Raw genomic sequence first — 22,253 nt, 5'->3', positions numbered from 1 at the left:
AGTTTACCAATATTACGTTAACTTTTCCTGTTTTTGGTCTCTGAGGACGGACGTTCTTTATCAACGATGATAATGTCCTCCCTGGTAAGCCGTCAGGTATTTTATCGTTTCGCCCAAGGGGGGGTCCCTCTAACCTAAAAAACCCCCGTGTGCACGCCACACGTACTCTGCTACCCTAGTAGCTGCTTCCGGTGTGTAGTGCACGCCTGACCTGTCTAGGGGGGCCCTACAGTTCTCCACCCAATAACGGAGGTCGATGAATTTGCAACCATTATAGTCGCAGAGTCGTCTGAGCCTCTGGTTTAGACCCTCCACACGGCTCCAAATCAGAGGACCGCGATTGACTCTGGGCACTATGCTGCAGATATTAAGCTCAGCTTGCACTCCGCGTGCGATGCTGGTTGTCTTCACCAAATCAGCCAGCCGCCGGAAGGAACCAAGGATGGCCTCAGAACCCAAGCGGCAGGCGTCATTCGTTCCGACATGTGCTACTATCTGCAGCCGGTCACACCCAGTGCGTTCAATAGCTGCCGGAAGGGCCTCCTCCACATTACGGACGAGACCCCCCCGGCAGGCACACCGAGTGCACACTGGCATTCTTCCCCGACCTACCCGCTATTTTCCTGAGGGGCTCCATAACCCGCCTAACGTTGGAGCTCCCTATAACTAATAGGCCCGCCCTCTGTGACTGTCGGGACCTTGCCGGAGAATCGGCCACTGGCCCAACAGGCGAGGCATCCTGTGGTGGCTCGGAAACGATGTCATCACCACTAGGAAGCACCCCGTACCTGTTGGAAAGGGGTAAGGCAGTTGCCACGCGGCCAGATCCCACCTTCGCCTTTCGGCCAGGCACGCGCGAGCCCACCACTGTCCGCCATTCACCCTGGAGTGATGGCTGACCGGTAAGATGCTCACTGCCGGAAGACGCAGCGACATCAGGGGTTCCATGTGATTCCAAGGCCACCGAAGTAGGCATAGGTCTCACCACAGTTGCCCCAACGCCACTACGAGCCGACGCCTGCGCCTCGAGCTCGATGAGCCTAACAGACAAAGCCTCCACCTGCCCCCGAAGAGTGGCCAATTCTCCTTGCGTCCGCTCACAACAACCACAGTCCCTACACATGACTATGTTTACCCTACCCTATACGGTGACAAATTCCCAAGATAATCTTCTGATGAGCTACTCTGATAATCAAGAAACACTCACTGAAATACGAGACGCGAAAACTACGCTAGGTTTTCCCAGAAAAACTATTTAAAAGCTAAGCGCAGCAAATAAGTACAAAAACGCTTTATACAAACAGTACTCGCTGCTGCTGGTGCTCTCGCTCTGGCTGTCACAAGACAACTGCTGATTCAAGTGACTAGTGGCTAACGGCCGCGAAACAAACAAAGACGGTTTTAGGGCGCTTTCTGTTCTAAACGATCAAGAAAACACTAAGAAATCTAACACGAAAACTACGTAAAGTTTTATCAAGAACTGTTAGTTACTATGCAGAGCAGATAAACACAAATAGAATCCCTTCCTTAGTGGAAGGTCGTAAACAAAATGCAAAATAAACGCTTTATACAAACAGTACTCGCTGCTGGTGGTGCTCTCGCTCTGGCTGTCACAAGACAACTGCATGTTAGTAAAGTCATTACAGACGGTTTTCAGTTCTACAAGACACTGAAGGCAGAAGGATTCGACCACGAGTTCGTCAACCACTCTGTAGAGTTCGTATATTCGGATGACCCCAATGTGCACATGCAGAACATCGAGCGACTGTGGAAATCTGTGAAGACTTCCATTAAAGGAGAAGGGCGTCCAGGACAAAAATACGAACTGTACTTGTTTCAGTACCTCTACTTCCACAACTTGCGTTTGCAGGGAAAAGTTAATGCATGTGACACTCTACCCATGTTCTTGCGTGAAATTGATAGAGTTTACCCAGGCTAAGGCAAAATGGGATTTGTTCCAGTAGCGTATACATCACATGGATTTTCACATGACGACAACACCGATCACGAGTTAGGTAAGTCGTCTCCTTTGTAAATACAAGTACTTTTGTAATGCTCTTCTTTTGTTTTTGCTGTAGTGACCACCATAAACATACTCATAATGCCCACCACCACAGTCGCATGATCGATTTTCGATCGGACGTTCGATATGTACCATGTGGACCCCGCGACTACGATAGAGAATCATTCTTGGAAATTACCGGATAATCAGTTGTGACTTAGAATGTAAAAAGTGCAACCTGTGATTTCTTATCGTCTCAGAATATAGATGTTCATACCAGACGTAGGACAGTGTTGTGCTTAACGTTGAGTGTCTCCCCTAACCCGCCTGCATATTTAGATAAATAATTTCAGGAAATCCAGCAGCAGTGTGGAGCATAAAAGTAGGACCACCGCGGGATTATCAGGTACGCGGTGTGGACAGGGCGCGCGGTCACGAAACGAGAAGCGGCAACCAGTTAAAGAGTTCCCCCACCCATTTGTACCCCCAGGCGTGTTACAACCGAAAGATAATTCATCGTTTATTGTTTTGCGAGGATCGTCCAGTATGTAAGCTTCCGTATTTTGTTTCTCTGCCAAAAAAAAAAAAAATAAAAAAAATTAAATTAAAAATAAAATTAAAAAAATTCCACAGAAAGCTGTGTTTGTGACATGTGACGGCTGGCGCGTTCGACTGGTATGTTTTGACAACGCACACTGGGTTATGATGCATACTGCAGTGTCTGGCCAATATGCTGTCCATTAGCACAATTAGCAATGAATTATCACTAATAGGTTTGTCCGCTTATGAAATGCGCTCTCTCATTGTTCTTTTTCGCAGCAAAACAATTATTCACTGTCGATATCCATCTGTCAATGAGGGTTACTGTACGGTCATTAAAAGAGTGGTGAGACCTGGGTCCATCATTCGCGCCCTGAGACAAAATATCAGTGCTTGGTGTGGAAGAAACTTGGTGGAAGCCCCCCACCCCAATAAAAAGCCAAATCATTTATCAGGGAAAGTTGTGGAAACCATCTTACGGGACTGTCAGGGGGCTATACTTGTTCAGTACCAACCTTGCAACACCACAATTAAGGAATGCTTAATCACATGCAGTTCAAGTTATCCAGTCAGAGATCAAACTACTAAGCTGGGAAGTGTTCCCGCATTCTCCATGTTCACCAGATCTTGCCCCCACGTGACATTCATTTATTCTCCCCCACTCAAATGTCATCTAGGAGATACGCACTTCAACATCGGTTATGAAGTCACATGAACAGTGAACAATAAGTTACTAGCCCAGGACAGCACCTGATACAACACTGGTTTGGAGGAACTTCTATCATGTTACGAAAATTGCTTGCAGAAACTGGGGCGACTATGTAGAAAAGTAACGGAAGCGTCGTAAAAAGTCAGTAAAATTATTCCACCATGATTAATTTGTGTTATGTTGCTAAAAAAATAGGGAAACTTACTCACTGGACTTCCTTCTTACAAACAAGCGTTCAACGAAACTCGTTTTGAGGGCGAGTTTACAAGCTGATATCTGACTGCACTCAAAGGTAATGGCCTCAGAACGGGTGAGAACCATTGCCAAAGTGTTTTGCAGGTGATTTATTAATCATTATTTAATAGTAAGTATGGGGAAATGTATATTTTCAAACCACTGTGAATGTAATTTGTGGATGGTAACTGCAGTATAATTATTATATACTTAATGATTTAAGGCAACCATTTTTGTATAGGCTGAGTTCTTCATAAGGATGTTATACTTTATTATTATGAACAGACTAGTATTTAGTCAAAGAAATGAGGAAGCCATTAAGCATGAAAACGCCCAACTTTTTCCCCTTGTCATTTCTTTCCAAAGACCCGCTTTTGTGCCCACTAAGCGCTCCAGGAGAAGTACGGTAGCCTGATTAGCCCAGGTAATATTCAAATTGGTACAAATGCAGTTAACATAACAACAGAGTACAGTTAGCTCTAAATAGTGTTCAAAATGTTAATATTATCGTTTTTAGTGGAGAATCAGAAGTTTTACGTTACAATAGACAGCCGAGGTTCTAGCAAGATCAGGCTGCTTAGCAGTCATGACCAAATACTCATAATGAAAGGCGATAAGAGACCACTACAATTACGAAGGTGTTGACAGATGGCTGTCTGCTCCGTGTCTTTGAAATGCAAGTTAGGAGCACTCAAGAAACTGCACAGCTGTGGAAATGCAGTTTTCTTGCCACTAGCCGGAGACGTGATAACTTCCTATTGTATATTTTGTAACACAGTGACCATTCACGTACTTCCTGGAGTGGCTGAAGATTGTCCTACTGTATTAACTTGGTATTTTGTTGCCATTTCGATAAAATATTTTGAATGATTATCATTTAAGAGAGGACACGAGTTAGAAAATTTATGTTTTTGAATAGAGAAAGCTCGTTCCAAGCTGAAACTACATGTAATCTCTTTTTTGTGGTATAAATTATCTCTCTTGGGCAGGGTCAAAGAGAAAGCTGTATCTGTTACATGTACCAGTTTGTTCAGCGGTAAGGTGTTTGCCCTTCAAAGGGAATACTGGGGACCAAATGTTTAACCACTCTGTGGTATCAATCGATAACGAAATCCTTAGAAGTCTTGTACATCACATGTTCCTTGGCTCCCTAATTTAGTACCCTGTAGGAATAAGGGTGAAAAATTTGCACATTTGTACATTTGTTAAACTTTGCTTTAACTGCTTCTGCTGAGATAATTTTTAGTTTTCATGGAGAAACAGTCATATCGACTTAATTGTGGCAACAAAAATTAGTTACCTGGATTTCATTATGTGTCTGCATCCACCGCTACATTTCCATACCTTTGTTTTAGTACACTAACACTACTTCAGTATCACAATGCGCTGCACATACAGACCTTTTTATTCCAAAAGTATGTTTTAACCTAGTGGTAAGAACAACGGCCTTGCCGCAATGGTAACACCGGTTCCCGTCAGATCACCGAAGTTAAGCACTGTCAGGCTGGGCTAGCACTTGGATGGGTGACCATCCGGTCTGCCGAGCGCTGTTGGCAAGCGGGGTTGCACTCAGCCCTTGTGAGGCTAACTGAGGAGGTACTTGACTGAGAAGTAGCGGTTCCGGTCTCGGAAACAGATATACAGCTGGGAGAGCGGTGTGCTGACCACATGCCCCTCCATATCCGCATCCAGTGACGCCTATGGGCTGAGCATGACAGGACGGCCAGTCCATACCTTTGGGCCTTCATGGCCTGTGCGGGAAGATGTGTTATCTTGTTAATTCAGATGATCTAGGGACGATCCTACATAGATACTTTGTTTTATTGCAGACTACATTTGTCATAAAGTTACGAATGTATGAAGCAATTCATTTGTATTAATACAGTGCAAACATTATACTGTTTTTTAGTTACTTACTGAACACAGCAGATAAATGTAACAAATAAAGTAATCACTGCGGAATAATCTCTCACGTTTTCGAACATTATTAAACTTGCACCATACTCATTCACTTATTTCACTTCTTTCAAGGCTTTTTGATTTCTATTCTTTTGGTCATTGTGCAAGATTTCCTTGCATAGTTTCCTTTACTGAGTTTAAACTATATGTTATTCGCACATAATGAAATATATTCATCAATTTTCGCATTTTGTAGTCAGTTTTTGTATTATTGGATCAGGTGTATTGCCAAAGAAAGTATACTTAAGGAAAACAGTTACAAAATGTATAATATTGAAAAGAATATTGTTTTTTCATGATGTTAATACTACTACGATACTAAATAAACGAATTTCTTTCAGCAAATGATTTCTTAGTTTGCAGTAATCGTAAGACAGAAATTAAACAATAATAGCTGTGACAGCTATTGAACAGATGGGCCCAAATAATTACTACTGGTTTTTATTTATAATGCTTGATGTGTAGTCAGTGGTATTTGATATTATTCGTAACTAATAGCTAAATGATTGTGAACAAAACTAATTATGATAGACTATATGTATTCCGGTTTTTAGGGAATGTGGTGGCAGCCAGCACCTCCATGGCTTGGAGGATTAAGTTGCCCACATGCTAGCTGGCTCAATGCATCGGCTATATAACTGGTCCTTCCTGTAGGTAGAATAATACATAATTTGCAACACTGTAGAATACAACTATTTAACCAATGATTTACTTCCTGGACTGATTAAGAATCATCCTGCTAATTTAACATGCTGTTTTCATATTATTTCCAATAATTAATCTGAATGATTCTTGATTAGGTGTAATAATGGAGTGTCAGTTTTGTTATTTGATTTCAAGAAGGTCGTTCCAGACAGACTCCACAGCTAATCTGGTATTTTACATTACGAATTACCTGTATTGTTAGTCACTATGCCAATTGGAGAATACTGAATTCAGCAGCTCCTCAGTAGCTAAGTGGTAATACACTCGCTTTGTGAAGGGGAAGATGCTGTATCTCTTGGTTGTAATCTCATTGGAGACCTAGGAGATTTGTCTTACCGAGTTACAAACTTCTCCATTTTAAGTAGAAATTTATCCTCCAAACCTCCATTTAGAACCCCCCCCCCCCCCAACATACATGATATGTTTGACAACCTGTGTCATTGCACCCTTATTAAAACTCATACATCGCTGTTTGTATCGACTGAATTTTTAGTTTTTTGAGAATAAACCATATAACTAATTACATGTTGCATTCGGTAATTTATTAATTGTGATTCTCTTTGCCAGGTTTATATATGTTCATGGTAATCGCAAAATGTTCCTTGGGTAATAGACATGACTTCACACAGGCACGTACCACACCATGATGGACAGTGCATAAGATATTAATATGTATGATGTTTTGGGAAAGCTCGTATTAGAGATACTAATTGTTTTTTATAATAGGCTTTTGTCGTTAAAGATGGTAAGCTGTAATTCGTTTGATTAGAACAGCACATAATTTTTTAGAGCTTCATGTTGTGTAAGTTGCGTTGCTTATTCTTGGATTAAAAACAATTGTGTAAGGTGAAATGACAATTTTACTGTCGCAGTTTTTCTCACAAAATTACATGCATTTACACAATTTTGAACACATCTCGCCAACATCAAAAAGTGAAATAATTTTATACACAACAATGTTAAATATTAACTCTCTGAAAGAACATTAATAGTAAACACAATATTAGGAAAGTTTAATTGGAAGTTTCTTTACAAAACCGCTTCTACACATATGATGTTGGTCAGTACTACGAAAATCGTCCTATTCCGGTTCAAAGTTTGGTACTATTTAGGATGACAATAAAGTCTGCGGTAGATGGTTAGTTAAGTGACAAATTTGAGCGCAAGATTACCCAAGGCAGCTCGAGTTTACAGTAGACGCAAGCTGGTGAACCACCAAAGTTTACACCTCTGCATGCAGTATTTACCTTAACCTGCAATGTGCTGCGAACTGCAAGGCCGCTCTCTCCCACTGAAATTCCTACAAAACTATTCTGGCCTTTGCTGAACTTTCCAGCAGAACCTTTCTCTGTGTTTCTCAATATGAAGGAAAACATGTACCCAGGCCTAGCCTCATTATGTGGCGATATACATGTGCATGGTTGGAGCAGCATGCATATTATAATGCCCTATCAGTTCTCGCAAGAACAATTAACTAATTTTGCTGGTTAGGTTCTCCACAGATGGAGCTAAATGTTGCTACAGCTAATTTCTAGCTGAAGTGCAGCCGCTGTGAATGCAGTGGCTCTATGGTCATCAGTCCCCTAGAACTTAGAACTACTTAAACCTAACTAACCTAAGGACATCACACAACACCGAGCCATCACGAGGCAGAGAAAATCCCTGACCCCGCCGGGAATCGAACCCGGGAACCCGTGCGTGGGAAGCGAGAACGCTACCGCACGACCACGAGCTGCGGGCCAATGTGAATGCAGTGGCCACACAAATTTCTTCTCTGTGTTGTACGGAGCGTTAAACGTTTCGTTATGCACTTGATGTCACTTTAGAGAACACGAAAATTTCTCTCTAGTCCTACTCATGGCAGAATTGCCTCCCTCCACTTGGAATCCTTCTACCTCCATGTCACGGCCCTTTTCGACCAGTAGCAGTGTTCCTCTTATTTTGTAGAAACTCTGTCTACCAATTGCAATGTTCTTGTACCAAAGTGCATCGAAACTTCAGTATTTTTCTCCTTCCTAGTGCGTTTCCGCCAATCGGACGTTTTGTGCTCATTCTAGATGCCTAAAATTATGTTGACTTTTCTGTGTTCTCACTCGCTAGATGAAATGTCTCATAACTGGCGAATTACATTAGGTGTCTTCACCTTCTCATTGTTATGTGTAAAGGTCACATGTGAGGTGTGAATCTGACTATTCACTCAGTCACCTTGTAAGAGGTATGCGCTACCTGCGATATCTAAGCTATAAGAGAATCTGAGACCAAAGAGCAGTGTTGACTGCAGTACGAACTGTGTAGCAGTAGCAGTAAGTTGTTGCTAGCGAGCAGTCGCCTGTCTGCGCTGGTCAGTCCTGTCTGGTGTCTCATGTTGGGTGGGCCGGTCGCGATGCAGCGATGCCGGAGCCTGAGTATTATTGTATAAGGTAAAAAAGCAGCCTCGCGTATATCATACGAGAATCTGAGACCAAAGAGCAGTGTTGACTGCAGTACGAACTGTGTAGCAGTAGCAGTAAGTTGTTGCTAGCGAGCAGTTGCCTGTCTGCGCTGGTCAGTCCTGTCTGGTGTCTCATGTTGGGTGGGCCGGTCGCGATGCAGCGATGCCGGAGCCTGAGTATTATTGTATAAGGTAAAAAAGCAGCCTCGCGTATATCTAGTAACATCATGTAAACTCACATGTAAATCTTTTAAAAATGTCCTAATAATAATCTTTGTCTAATTTCTAACAATCATTCATTTCAATTTAAAGAATTAATTTTTTTAATGCATGATCATTCCGATTGTTGCAAAAGAAAAATCATTTCCTTCCTTTCATAAATAATAAATGCATAGGCCAGAATTGCACAGAGCTGTGCCGGGAAAAGCTATTGTAAGAGCAGATAGTTGCCGACTTTATCGAGGCGAGAATTTTTGCTTTTTATTCAGAATGATCTTACAGGGCCATGACGCAACACTGCTGTCGTCCAAATTTTTCCAGGTTACTGAATTTATTTTTTATTACGAGGTTTAGGAATTTTTCTGTTTCGAGCTTATATTAAATGAGAAAAAGAATTTTGTGGGTACATTAAATGGGAACAAATTTTTTTCTGAGCTTACACTAATATTAGAATCATTAATAAATAATATTACATATTTCGTGTGGGGAGGTTCCAATCTTACATTTGGTTTATTAAATGTAATAGAAAAGCATAAGAAAACTTGATCAACTACTACGTACCCTCTCACACTATAAGGGTTTCATATATTTTCTGCAATTGTAAATAGTTCACCTTTATTGTACTGAGACGAAGATGAATGAGCGAGCGACACTAGCAGTGAATAAGGTCCTTGATTCTGTGTTTAAAGTAATCTGTGGTGTGTCACTAGTCATGGCATTCTTCTTTGAGACACAGTAGCAAGCAGTTGAGTTTTTAGAGGAAATTTGATTTTTGTGAATCTTACAGAAATTATCTGGAATATTTCATTATGAAGATGAAAACTTGTCTGTAAACATATGTTATTCTTACTACTGATGGAGAAAAATTTTGAAGGAATTTTTCAATGTAACCAGCGGATGCACAAGAATGAAATGTTTCTTTTTATCAGAACTATCAATGAAGAATCTTTGTCTCTCAGATAACTAACGACTTTCATGATCGGTGTTAATTTGATCTGTTTGTATTAATTATGTCTCAAATAACACAATTGGTTGTCATGTCTGTAATTTTTGCATGGTGAGAATTTCGTAATTGTTAGGTTCTATTTATGATGTACAGTCTTTTTTGACAATAATCAGAGTTTATTATTTCAAGAAATACTTCCTCTAAAGTAAAATCCTCCTCCATCATTAATAGTAAAGTTTTGAATATTTTACCGTGTGTGCATTGAACCTTACACCACATGAAGCCATTGATTGTTTCTGACAAGTAAAAAACACATTCTGTAATGAGCAGTCTATTTTTTATTGAGCTGCTGCATCAGCTGATTTCTATTTGCTTTCGAGAATGTCATTATGACAGACACAAAACAGCATGCTAAGCATGAGGTAAGTTACTTTTATTTCAGAGTAGATTTCACTTTGTATTCTTGTGAACAAACATTTTAAAGTCAGAATTTTCAGGTATTTGCGCTTATTAAGCAGATTAATTTACAGTAAACAGTGTAGCTAATATTAAAGTTGTTTGCTACCCATTTGAGTAGTATTTTGTTTCGTGGATATTTCAAGCCAAACGTTGTAGTTCATGTTATGCAACCTTCATAACATAGTTCAGTACTGAGTTAAAAATAAATAGTTTTCACTAAGTAGACTATTATTTTTTTTTGGGATCTAACTAGATTTATTTTAATTATTTCAAATTCAGCATTTCACTTGGATTAAAGTTTAGTTTCACTGCACTGTTCACATGCACAACACAGGGCCAAACCATAGTCAGAATTGCTCAACCCTTGAATACGATGTCTAAAGCTCACGTTACACATGGAGACAAGTTTTGAAAAAAGAATATTCAGTATTTTCATTTATAGATAAATTTTTATAGAATGCTTATAACTGTAACTAAAACAATCTCTGATGCTCGGGCATCTTTTGGTTTCCACCCCTGTAGAAAACTGCTGATTCGGAGATAAGGTTTCGTCGATCCAGTTTGAAAGTTAATTTTCATCCTCAAATAAATTTTCTTCCTGGGTGTTTTATAAGAAGCGAGAAAGATAAACATTTGAGGGCGCTACCGTATTTTACAGACTATACGACGCTATGAACTATGAAGCATACCTCGGTGTCAAGCAATTTTTTTGGAAAAGTAACACATTTACCATTTTTAGTATTACTTGCAAGGCCAATTAGTTTATGAAAGCTATCTATTCTTTAAAATACCTGAAAATCGTCGTTCGAACTTTCTTCTTCTTTGTTCCTGGCTCAAGTCAAGCACCGGTTCGCCGGTCAGGAATGTTAAAGCAGAGAGGGCTGTGAAGAAGACGTCAACCAATAGTATGTGGACCAACCCCTCTCTAGAACAACGAGACAGCCGCGGCCTCTAGGCGAAGAGAATGGAAGTGCCGACTGGCCGCAGCCAGTTGAAGACAAGCCGTTCTGCGAGCTCTACAGCAGCGACTTGGGAACTGTATTGTTTCAGTTGTATTAGGCAGTGTATATAGTGCCGCTCAGCTGCTCTGTTTCCATGTTCTTCTATTTTTTCTGTCGCCCATTGCTAGCAACACATCATTGTAAATTTTCAAAATTAAATTATTGTCATTTATCTAACAGTAATAAAAGTTCATTAATACGATTGGCTTGAATTACTATCTAGCGATGCGAGGAGCAGGTTTCCTAGGCACCCGTTATTCGACGAGTAGGCAGGACACAACATTCTTCTTCCTCCTCCTCTTTGTCGTCATCATTGTTCTCTTCATATATGTGATGCTCTTCACTACAGTGTTACTTATGTCGCACTTCGTGACATACTTAACAATAATGCCTTCTCTCACTATATTAAGTCTATTCACTGAGAACTGGGACGCATCATAAACAGTGTCACGTGAGTGACTACGCTCGTTTTCAGAGAAACCATTCGGTGTTCAAGTGATACGTAGGGGTGTGGAAAATCCTTGGCGCACGCTTTGCAGCTGGCGGCGTTCGGCTACCTGCCGAGCTGTCACAGCTGACCGTGAGCAACCTGGGCAACTATGTACGAAATAAATTTAACAATAATGTTAAACTGAGTTTATTCTGTCGAAGCAGATTTATTTTCATTCAAGTTGCTAACAAAACGCTCCATTCAAACACAAAAAATGGCTATGAGCACTATGGGACTTAACTGCTGTGGTCATCAGTCCCCTAGAACTTAAACTACTTAAACCTAACTAACCTAAGGACATCACACACATCCATGCCAGAGGCAGGCCTCGAACCTGCGACTGTAGCGGTCACGCTGTTCCAGACTGTAGCGCCTAGAACCGCACGGCCACTCCGGCCGGCATTCAAACACAATTAATTGTTAATTTTAATAACAGTACCAGTAATAATAATGATAAAGGACGAAACAAGGTTCACTCTGTCGAACTTGAACTATCTTCATTGAGGTTTAAAACAAACCACTGCTCTCTCTCCTCTATCATGCAGTCTAATTTCTACATTTGAGTTTCCACTTTTTCTACGACATGGAGGACGCACTTCGTTCCAATCCTCTGCAGTCACTATTCTTACTGCTTCTTCTAGCAGTACTTAAATTTCCGGCATTTCGTATGTTTTGTTTTTCGCTGCAACGTAGCCTTTGATTCTGGCCCACACTGACTCGATGGTTTTTAATTCACAGTGGTACGAGGAATTCTGAGAACTATTTTCCCTGCATTCTTCGCCATTTCATCTATTGCGTATTCTTTGTGCGCTGATTTGTGATTTTTAACTATATCTAAAAGTTCTTTCTTCAACACACCACCTTCGAAATCGATGTTTTTAGATTTTAGCCACTCTGATATTTCGTGCTTATTGGAATTCGCATTGGTAACTTTTTCTTTTCTCCGAGAGTGGTACGGCGCGTTATCAAGAACAATAACTGCATTTTACTGAAGCCAAGGTAGAAGATCTTGAAACCACTTGTCGAAGGTTTCGGCGCACATCTCCTCATGATAATCTCCACTTTTCTTAGATTCGAAAGTCCACAAACATCCTTCAACGAACCCTGCTTTGTTGCCAATGTGTGCGATAATCTGACTTTTCCCTTTACCTGATGGGCCCTTGCTTCCTGTGGATAATTCGGACAGAAACGCTTGTTTTGAGGAATTTATAGTGTCATCTAACCAGACGTAGCTTCGAGTATGTCCTGCGTTCACCCATGTCTCGTCCAAATAGTAAATGGGTCTGCCTTCATCTCTCAACCGTTTAATGGTTCGAAGATAACGCCGCCTCCATAACATCATGTAATCCCTATTAGCATGCTATCGCGCCCACGCCGGACATATTTGAAATTCGTTTCTCTCAATAACTTCTAAAATGTAGTTGTCCGAAAATTGCCCAGATTTGCATCTTCGTTGACGACTGTAAGCACTTTGTCAATTGTTGGCAATTCGTTACCAAAAAAAACTTCGTGTACTTTCCTTCGTATCGCATTTCTATCGAAGTCATCAACTTTCAGAAAGTTTCTGTCGTAATTTTCCTTTCTTGGGAGACTTCAAAGAGTGAGTGGTCTTGTACTCACTTATCGCACGATACACTGAAGAACGTCCAACACCTGTAGCTGCAGCTGTTTTCGATACAATGTCATTCATCAACTGCTCTGGATGTAACAGTTCCGTTTTATACACATTAAGCACCATGTGCTTCTCAGAAGAACTTGATGATTTCTTCTTTATTCGCTTCTTTGGTGGACTCAGAACTGACACGTCGACCTCCCTCGCTGAATCCGTGGATGATATAATGAGGACAGCCGTATGTAATGCTAATGAAATAAGTGAATATCTAAATTAAGAAACCATGCGATTCTGTTGGATGCGCACATAAACAGTAAATGCTCAGCGTGACTACAAACACATATACGTACTCTAATAATCAACAACTAGTCTTTCAAGCGTCTTTACAGAAGACCTTAAGATATCCTGAAATCACCGCTGCACAACACCCACTAACGAGCTCATACCTGCAACTGAGACGGCCACACTGAGTGAGCGCCGCGCCTGCGAATCGCACAATGCATCGCTCATAAAGGACAAACGGTTGCACCCATCGCATTAAAACAAACTACAAAATTAAATTCAAACCTTTCTGAAACTTTTCTCGCTTACACGCCAACAAAAAAATTAAAGGGGAAAAGTTTGTCGCTTACTATATTTCGGATGATGATTTGGTAAAAGTTCTGCACCAGACTTGAGATTTTAATTTATTACTTGACTATCACTGATCCTACTGGGCAGAAAATTTGCAGACGTCATCAAAATATAGTACTGAAGGCAATTATATAATTATTTTGCTGTGCGACACACAGTTTAGGAGATATTGCGTGATAAATATAGAGCAACGCGAAAAAACAACTTTTCCAGAAAGCTTAAATATTTCTCTTTTTCAGTGACTATTTTTAATGTAATGTAAAGAAAAGGTGTCGGAAGGTAGTTCTCGGATCACTTTATCATATTCAGGTGCCAAAGTATAAAAAACACGACTTTCATTTTTTAATTTCCGTCGTCTCTGGTTTCGGTGAATGGAGTTTAGACCACGCCTGTTTTATCCATTGAGACATCTGTTTAATTGTAGGTCGTTTGAAAGCTCCCTACAAAGTGAATAAATGATGAGTTTCGTCCGTCAGCCATTTGTCCCAATCTTTTCTCATACACACTTTCAATAGTTTATTTGAGACATAAAGAGACTGCAGTTGTGAAGTAAGTCCTCCCGGAATAACAGCAAGCTCTGTATTTCCCTGTCTCAATTTCTCTGTCACAGAGCTTTTCAGCTGACTACTAAAATGATCTAGCACAGTAAGAGAACTCTTTTTCAATAAAACACATTTCCTTCTCTCTCATACTCTGTTAATCCATAGTTACATGAAAGATAACAGTGCAGTGCAGTTTTTCACGCCCACTTCTTTTTATAGTTACAGTTTTAGCACCTTTCAACATCAAATGACAGAGGAGTTTCGTACGTTTTCGCTATTTGGCTTATTTCCACAATGGATTTCCTTCGACGTTGAATCATAAAGCGATGGAAAGATAATATTTTCTCTTCGTTCTTTTGTGGCAGTTTCTGTGACATTTTGTGTTTAATTCGCATGCTAAGTCCATGACGCTTCATAAACCTGCTACACCAAACAACTCCACCCCTAAGGTCTACTAAATTCCACTGTCACGCTTGCTTACGAGCGTGTATTTGAATCGTATTTGTATTAATTCCAAAGCCATTTTGAGGAGTCTTTGAAGCCTTTTTAATACGTCATCTTCTAGTTTTGGCCATTTTGCATTCGGTTCTTGCTTACAAATTTAGTCTTTCTCATTTTTTTCGATTCTTTTTTTATTAGCTCGCCAATCGCGAATGGTTTTTGCTGTTTGTTGGAGTGTCAAAATGCCGCTCAGCTGCTCTGTTTCCATGTTCTTCTAGATATGCTGCTACTTTCAATTCATAGCCCGCATCATATGAAGGCCTTTTATTCTTTTCCCATTAAGAAACTAGCTACTAACAAAATTATTGTTTTGTTACCGATAACACAAATCGCTTCCAAGTTCACTGGCATCGGAGACTGCTATGATGTATCATAGACTAGACAGTGTTCTGGATTTGTGATGGCGGGGCGGAAGGGAGACTGTGTTAGCAAGCACGTGAATCCCCACAACTCACGTTCGCCGCAACGGTGTACTGCTGCTGCCAGTTCAATCCAGTGTTGCCAGATAGAAATAGGTTTCCCGTGACGTTAAATATATGGCCAATTTTTAAGACTGGCGAGAATTTTAAATCAAAAATGTCTCAGTGTCTGCCACTGTAGTCGGCTGACTATCTGCGTAACGCTTTCGCCTTTGCTAAATGGCCCTGTTGTGAAACACGCTCTTCTCCAAATGACCCTGTTGCGAAATACGTTGCTCCTCCCTAATGAACCTGTTGCGACAGACGTTGCTTTTCGATGGATCTTCTGTATTTCCGTCCATCCCTATCTGGTACGGATCTCACAGTGACGAGCCATATTCGACTATTTGTCGAACGAGGGTTTTGTAATCTGCCTCCTCCGTAGGTGGACTATATTTCCTGAGGATTCTCCCAATGAATTTCACTCTGGCATCTGCCTTACTTGTAGTTAGTTTTATGTGGTCTTTACACTTCAGATCGACCCACACGCGTATTCGTAGATATTCGATGGATGTGCCTCCACGTATTCTTCTGCAAGAGTGTAACTGTAAAATAACGGACCTTGCTGTCTATGTATATGAAATACACTACGTTTCGTTATGTTGAGGGTCAGTTGTTAACCTCTTCGTAATGGGTCTATCCTTTGCTGCATTTCGCTACAGTTTTCTAGCGTTGTGACTTCTCTTTATTCAACAGTACCATCCGCAAAAGTCCTCAGGGAACTTCTGACATTATACACTACACATAGCGGTTGGTTATAATTGAAGTGCAGCTACTTAATGAGTCCTGTGTGGGCTGCAATTATCATATCGCAGCGAAACTTTGTAGGTACACCAATGCGATAGTGAGGGACCGATATACGCCGGAATAAAATAGAGCTAAATTTGGGCCCGTGGTGCAAATCTGTCTCCGCTACTCATGTAGTTGTGGAAGCGGTGGTTAGTAATAAAATCGACATTATGCCTTTCCTATTTGTTTGACCTTTTCTGTCCACGTACCATTCGTATTGCATTGCATGTGGAAATGCTTCCGTACGTCATCTCGCTGCCAGAGCGCCAAATTTGCACCTGGTGGCTAAAATTGCAACTAATTTTTTTCCAGTATTAATCGGTTCTGCTTTTACGCAGTAGCATATCTACAAAGTTTCGCTGCCATTCGATAATTATAGCCCACAGTGGATCTCCTTGAGTAGCTGCACTTTAATTATTAACAACCCACTATATGGCGAAACGGGTCCCATAATACTCCATTGGACTATGCCGGATTTTACTTTTGCGTCTGAAGATTTGTCTACCTTGAGAAAGACAAGCTGCGTCCTGTGTTCTGGAAACGTTTTAATCCCGTTACACAGAAGATCTGCAATTCCGTACGCTCTTCTTTTGTCCATTGGACGGCAGTAGTAAATTGTACAGAACGCCTTCCGGACGTCAAGGAACAATGAATCATCCTTGTCATCATAATTCCTACACAGGAGAGTTTCGGTCTCCAGAAATTTCGTAATCCACCAGCATACAGAATGTTTCAAAATTCTGCAACAAACCGACGTCAGAGGTATTTTTGTGCGTCTGTTCGATGACCCTTTTTGGAAAGGGGAATAACCTGGTCACCGGCTCAGTTATCCTAGATAAGGTGGATGTTAAGAGTTCCATATCCCTTTCATTGTCTCTTGATGCTTTCACTGTTATCTTGCACGAAGTGTTTGCCATTGCCTGCACAATAGGTGCGTGTAGTTCAGGTGCCTTTTGAGAAACTCTCAGCGAAAGTAAATGATTTTGTTTTGCGGAATTTGATGGTTACGTTGCTAATTTGCCGCTAATAGTATTTAATTTCTTGCTAAATTCGTTAAAGCATTGATTTTAATTATTAAATGAGTTATCATAATTTAATTTAAGACGTATCAGCGTTTCAAAAGTTTTCGGAAATAACCGCTATTAACCGCCTTTTGTGTTGAAACAATTTTTGGTTTACCATGACACGTTTCCAGTTGCCTAGCGGTTTCCAGTTGTATCACAGGTTACAGACAGTTTAGTGACTGTAGCTCAGCGGGGTTCGTTATACGGAGTCATTTTTATCCATGGGATTCATCCTGCTACAAGATCACTTTGGGAACAATAGTTATCTTCTCTAGTTATATTGATTACACAGCACTACACAAACATTGCCACGGCCAGTAGCTACCACTTTGCTTACATGATATAAACAAGCGAAAACAGTTAACCTTTTGAGGCATTGCAACATTTTTAAATATTTCTTAAAAGTTATTTATTGCAAAATAATTTAACATTTATGACAACAAAAGTTATCTAGCGTAGTTCTTTATGTGTATACTTATAATTACGAGTTTTTAAAATTACCAATTCGTTTTAGTGCCATTATGCGTTGAATAAGACGACTTTCCGTTGGTCATTGTAATGTTATATGAAACTATCTTTCGTACAGGCTGGAGCGGATCAAATAAACAAATACAGTGAAAACGGGACTATTACACCGCCAAAGCTACATACTACAGGCTGCAATTTTGGGGAAAAAATAGGAGAGTATTGGCTGAGAAGTCACCGTCATCCAAATAGCAGGTAATCTGGGACTACCAAAAAATAAATGCCTGATACATAGACTCGTTTCCGAGTTCCTGACGCACTTTTCCACCGCTTAAATGGGTCTTCAAATGTCAAAACCGCTTTCCTCTCCATGTTATGTTAAATTTCGAAATCCTAATCATTACGTTTGTGGATAAAGTAGTCATCCGTGACATTCCGAGAGATTTGTGGCTCTGTGGTCTTGTTAGTGGCCATAATAACATACCTGGATCACTGCGCCGGCGATGAGTTTCAAATTAATTTTCGTTATGACAGCGTTGTGCGTCGTAATTAGCCAGTTATTATTTATCGCGACGAATTTGACATTTCCCCGCCGTTGTTCACATAGCATATATTTTACAGCGTAATCACCTGCAGCGATATTACCGTTGGGAAATTCATCTGTCCCTGCATAAGTCATAGACTACAGTAATTGACATGTCATGTATTTAGAACGGTCTTCATAACTGCGTAAGACAGGCGGGAAGGTGGATGACTTGGAAGTTGATGCATGTACAAATAATTAATCATTGCTACTATATGGATCGAGTAAGTAATTTTAAGTTATATTTTTAAAAAAAATGTGTAGACGTTCGCCGCCTTCTTTTGTTTTACGTTAGTGTTGACAGTGCACGAAAAGACGTTAAAAATTATAATTATTTTGCACCTTTAGTTTGGCGTTCTCGTGCTGCTGCTTCAAATGACGTGGCGCCAATTTTTATAATGTGACAAGATTCCAATCAAGATTTTCGCGGAGACCTTGAGGAGTTTTGAATCTTGGGGAAACAACGAATGATGTAACTGAATCGTCTCAAAAGGGCCAAATACAGCAAAAGAGGAGATGTGAGTTTGAATCCCAGTCCGACAACAATATCTACAACATCACAAGTTCAAATGCATTTCATTAATGAAATAAAATTTCTGGTGGCAGATTTTTCAGCTTTCCGTGACTTCAGCCTTTATCATGGAAAACTGTACACCGACTTTTCTTCAGCAACACTGTAGGATGCAGAAATTCCTGCATGAAAAGTTGCTTTACACTTGAGTCGTTTTGCTGTTGTATGTATCCATGATATAAAGGTAAGTCTAGTGAATCGTAAAGGCAAAGGACAGAAATCGAACACACTCTTCTCTTTAATATCTTAAACTGCGTCTATCTAATATACCTGCGTCAGTAGGAGAGCAGTGACCTATTCTCAAGTGACTTATTATATGAAGAATACTGATTCACGTAATGTACCAGGGACAAATTTGACAACATTTACCTGAAAAAGTAGGTTGGTGCATAACTTCGTTGAGCTTATGTTTTACGTGTTGTCACACAGGTTGTTTACAAATATTTTTAACAACCCTTAACTTTTCTATTTGCGGTTCTCATTTATTCTTGTAGTTACGTTTTTATTTATTTCTAATGTTGTACGTTTAAAGACTATAAGAAATGTTGTTTAAGTATAAGCAGCCGGCCATGGTGGCCAAGCGGTTAAAGGCGCTACAGTCCAGAACCGCGCGGCCGCTACGGTCGCAGGTTCGAATCCTGCCTCGAGCATGGATGTGTGTGATGTCCTTGGGTTAGTTAGGTTTAAGTAGTTCTAAGTTCTAGGGGACTGATGACCTTAGAAGTTAAGTCCCATAGTGCTCAGAGCCGTTTAAGTATAAGCAACGGAACGAGACACGAGAAAATGTCTCACATTTGTCACTTTTCTTCTCTTTGGATTTAATAAAGAATTGCAGACAGCGGAGGCAGTTGGGAATATGCTTGAGGTAAGTGCTTCGAAGAAATCACATCAGAAATGTAGTTTTTACAATTTATCAATATGGTCCATCTTATTACTGGCAAATGTGATGAACTACGACCATTTAACCTTCGTGTGAGTTTTGCATTCAGTGAGAAATGACAGGGAAAAGAGAGAGGAAGATAGATTACAGACAAAGATCATTAGAGGCGGCGAAGCAGAAGTTAAGTTTAGACAGGGATTGGTCGTTAAAAAAGAAAGACATCAGCATTTGCCTAATCGGTAAGGAGATAACAAAAAATCTAAATAAGAATGGTCGGTTCAAATGTTCGAATGGCTCTTAGCACTATCCGACTTAACTTCTGAGGTCATCGGTCACATAGAATTTAGAACTAATTAAACCTAACTAACCTATGGAATCACACACAGCCATGCCAGAGGCAGGATTCGAACCTGCGACGGTAGCGGTCGCTCGGTTCCAGATTGTAGCGCCTAGAACCGCACGGCCACTCCGGCCGGCAGAATGGTCGGACAGGGATTTAAAACATTGCGTGATAAACTCGTTAAAATTAGGTACTGGTTGACTATAACAAGAAATGTCTGAAGCAAAGGTCAGTCTTAGTCCTCAAAACGTAACGTTATCCATCTCATGGCAAGAAGAAAGTAGTTTTTTTTTTTTTTTTTTTTTTTTAAGTTAACAACTGCACCCCAAGGTGTTCCATCGCCGTTGGAATCTATTCCCCAAAGACGAGACGCCGAAACAAGAAAATCGACCAAGTATATTCCGTGAACTGTTGCTACTATACGAGAACGCCCTTTTGCACCTGCTGATTTCATAGAAGTATCTATCCGTATGCGTGGCTGGAAAACATGCCCTGCTTCACTTATTCTTTGTGATATTTCGTAATTTACGGACTAGAAGACGCACTTTTTTATTCGAAAATTTACCTCCAAAATTCAGGTGCTTCTTCTATTCGTAATTAATTTAAAAGTGTCTAGTGACATCATGGCGTGCTTTACTGTTATGCGTAAGTTCCTTGAAGACGCATGCTATATATATTGTTTCCTGCGACGTATATCTCGGAAAAAGACCATGAAGGTAAACCTAAAGAGTTTAGGGTCGCACGGAGGCTTATGAGCAGTCGTCCTCCCTGTGAACCGTTCGCAGATGGAACAGGGAAAGGTGGGAGGGGGCAGTGGTACAGAAAGTAGTACACTCCGAACACACTATAAGGTAGCTGCAGAGTGTAATTGTAGATGTAGAGGTAGACTACCCACAGAGGCAGGAGCTAAGTTTTATTACGATAGAAGCGAGCTATCGCCCTGCATTGGAGCGTTTACTACTTTCTAACCTTCCAAGGTTCGCGGGAGAGCTTTCTGTGAAGTTTGGAAGGTAGGAGACGAGGTACTGGCAGAAGTAAAAGCTGTGAGAACGCGGCGTGAGTCGTGCTTAGGTAGCTCAGCTGTGGAACCGTCTATGGTGCCGGTTGTACGGCACGGTAGCTCAGCGTGTTCGGTCAGAGGGTTAGCAGCCCTCTGCAATAAAAAAAACTGAATTAATGGGTCAACGACGAACTGAAACGGGTGTCTTGCGATGTCCGCCCCGAGCAGATACAACGAAAGAAAATGAACAAAATGAGATTAAAAAAAAAAGTTGGTAGAGCACTTTCCCGCGAAAGCCAAAGGTCCCGAGTTCGAGTCTCGGTCCGGTACGCGGTTTTAATATGCCAGGATGTTTCATATGAGGGCACACTCCGCTGCAGAGTGAAAATCTCATTCTGGAATCTACACCTAATATAATCTCCGTCGACAGTAATGGAACACTAGGAAAATTCATAAAAAATATGTGGCTTTGTCACAGGACGTCTAAGTTAGTTTGTTGGCGTATACCTAAACTTTTTTCCAAAAAGTGCTCCTTGTAATTTAATTTGACGTAAAGGAAGTGTGAGGTAAGCGTTCGACTTGTAGCATTTACTGAAAGCTGTTTCACTAATTACCGAAACTGGACTCCCGGAGTCAAGTGCTGCCATAAATTTTATGTCATTTGTTGTGATGTGTATTACAGGATATGTAGTACTGTTCTGTTTCGTATCATGTTCCTGGATTTAAATGTCTCAAATGTCGTCCATTTTCACATAATTTATAGTCATGGCAGCTACGTCGTCAGCCTCATAAGTACGTTTTTAGCTGCCTGCAGTGCGAGTCATTGTCTATTATTTCTTAGGTCTCGCGCGTCGTTACTGGCATTTGGAGATCTAATTTTTACAATTTCAGCTTGTCGAGAGGGCCCTGCCCTATTTGAATCACGCCAGTTCTGATTCAATTCAAGTCTGTTGTCGTGACTATAGCGTCTGTCACCTTGTCGGTAATTTCTGTAGTTTCTTTCTTGTCGATTAAGTAGTGCAGAATTTCACCCAGAATCGTAATTACGGGGTGGCTTGTTGCGTCTGAAATCATTTTTCCTCCCATGATAATAATTATTTTGATTCCCATATTGTTTATT

At 40.6% G+C, this 22,253-nt stretch overlaps 1 pseudogene; it reads left to right on the top strand.

The window, feature by feature from the left end:
• The first annotated feature begins 4,923 nt into the window (after positions 1–4,923).
• LOC126093845 (5S ribosomal RNA) lies at positions 4,924–5,041 on the top strand (annotated as a pseudogene).
• Positions 5,042–22,253: the final 17,212 nt, after the last annotated feature.

This window comes from Schistocerca cancellata, chromosome 7 (assembly GCF_023864275.1).
Source record: "Schistocerca cancellata isolate TAMUIC-IGC-003103 chromosome 7, iqSchCanc2.1, whole genome shotgun sequence".
Taxonomy (NCBI): Eukaryota; Metazoa; Arthropoda; class Insecta; order Orthoptera; family Acrididae; genus Schistocerca; species Schistocerca cancellata.
This window is presented reverse-complemented; position numbering and strand designations above follow the sequence as displayed.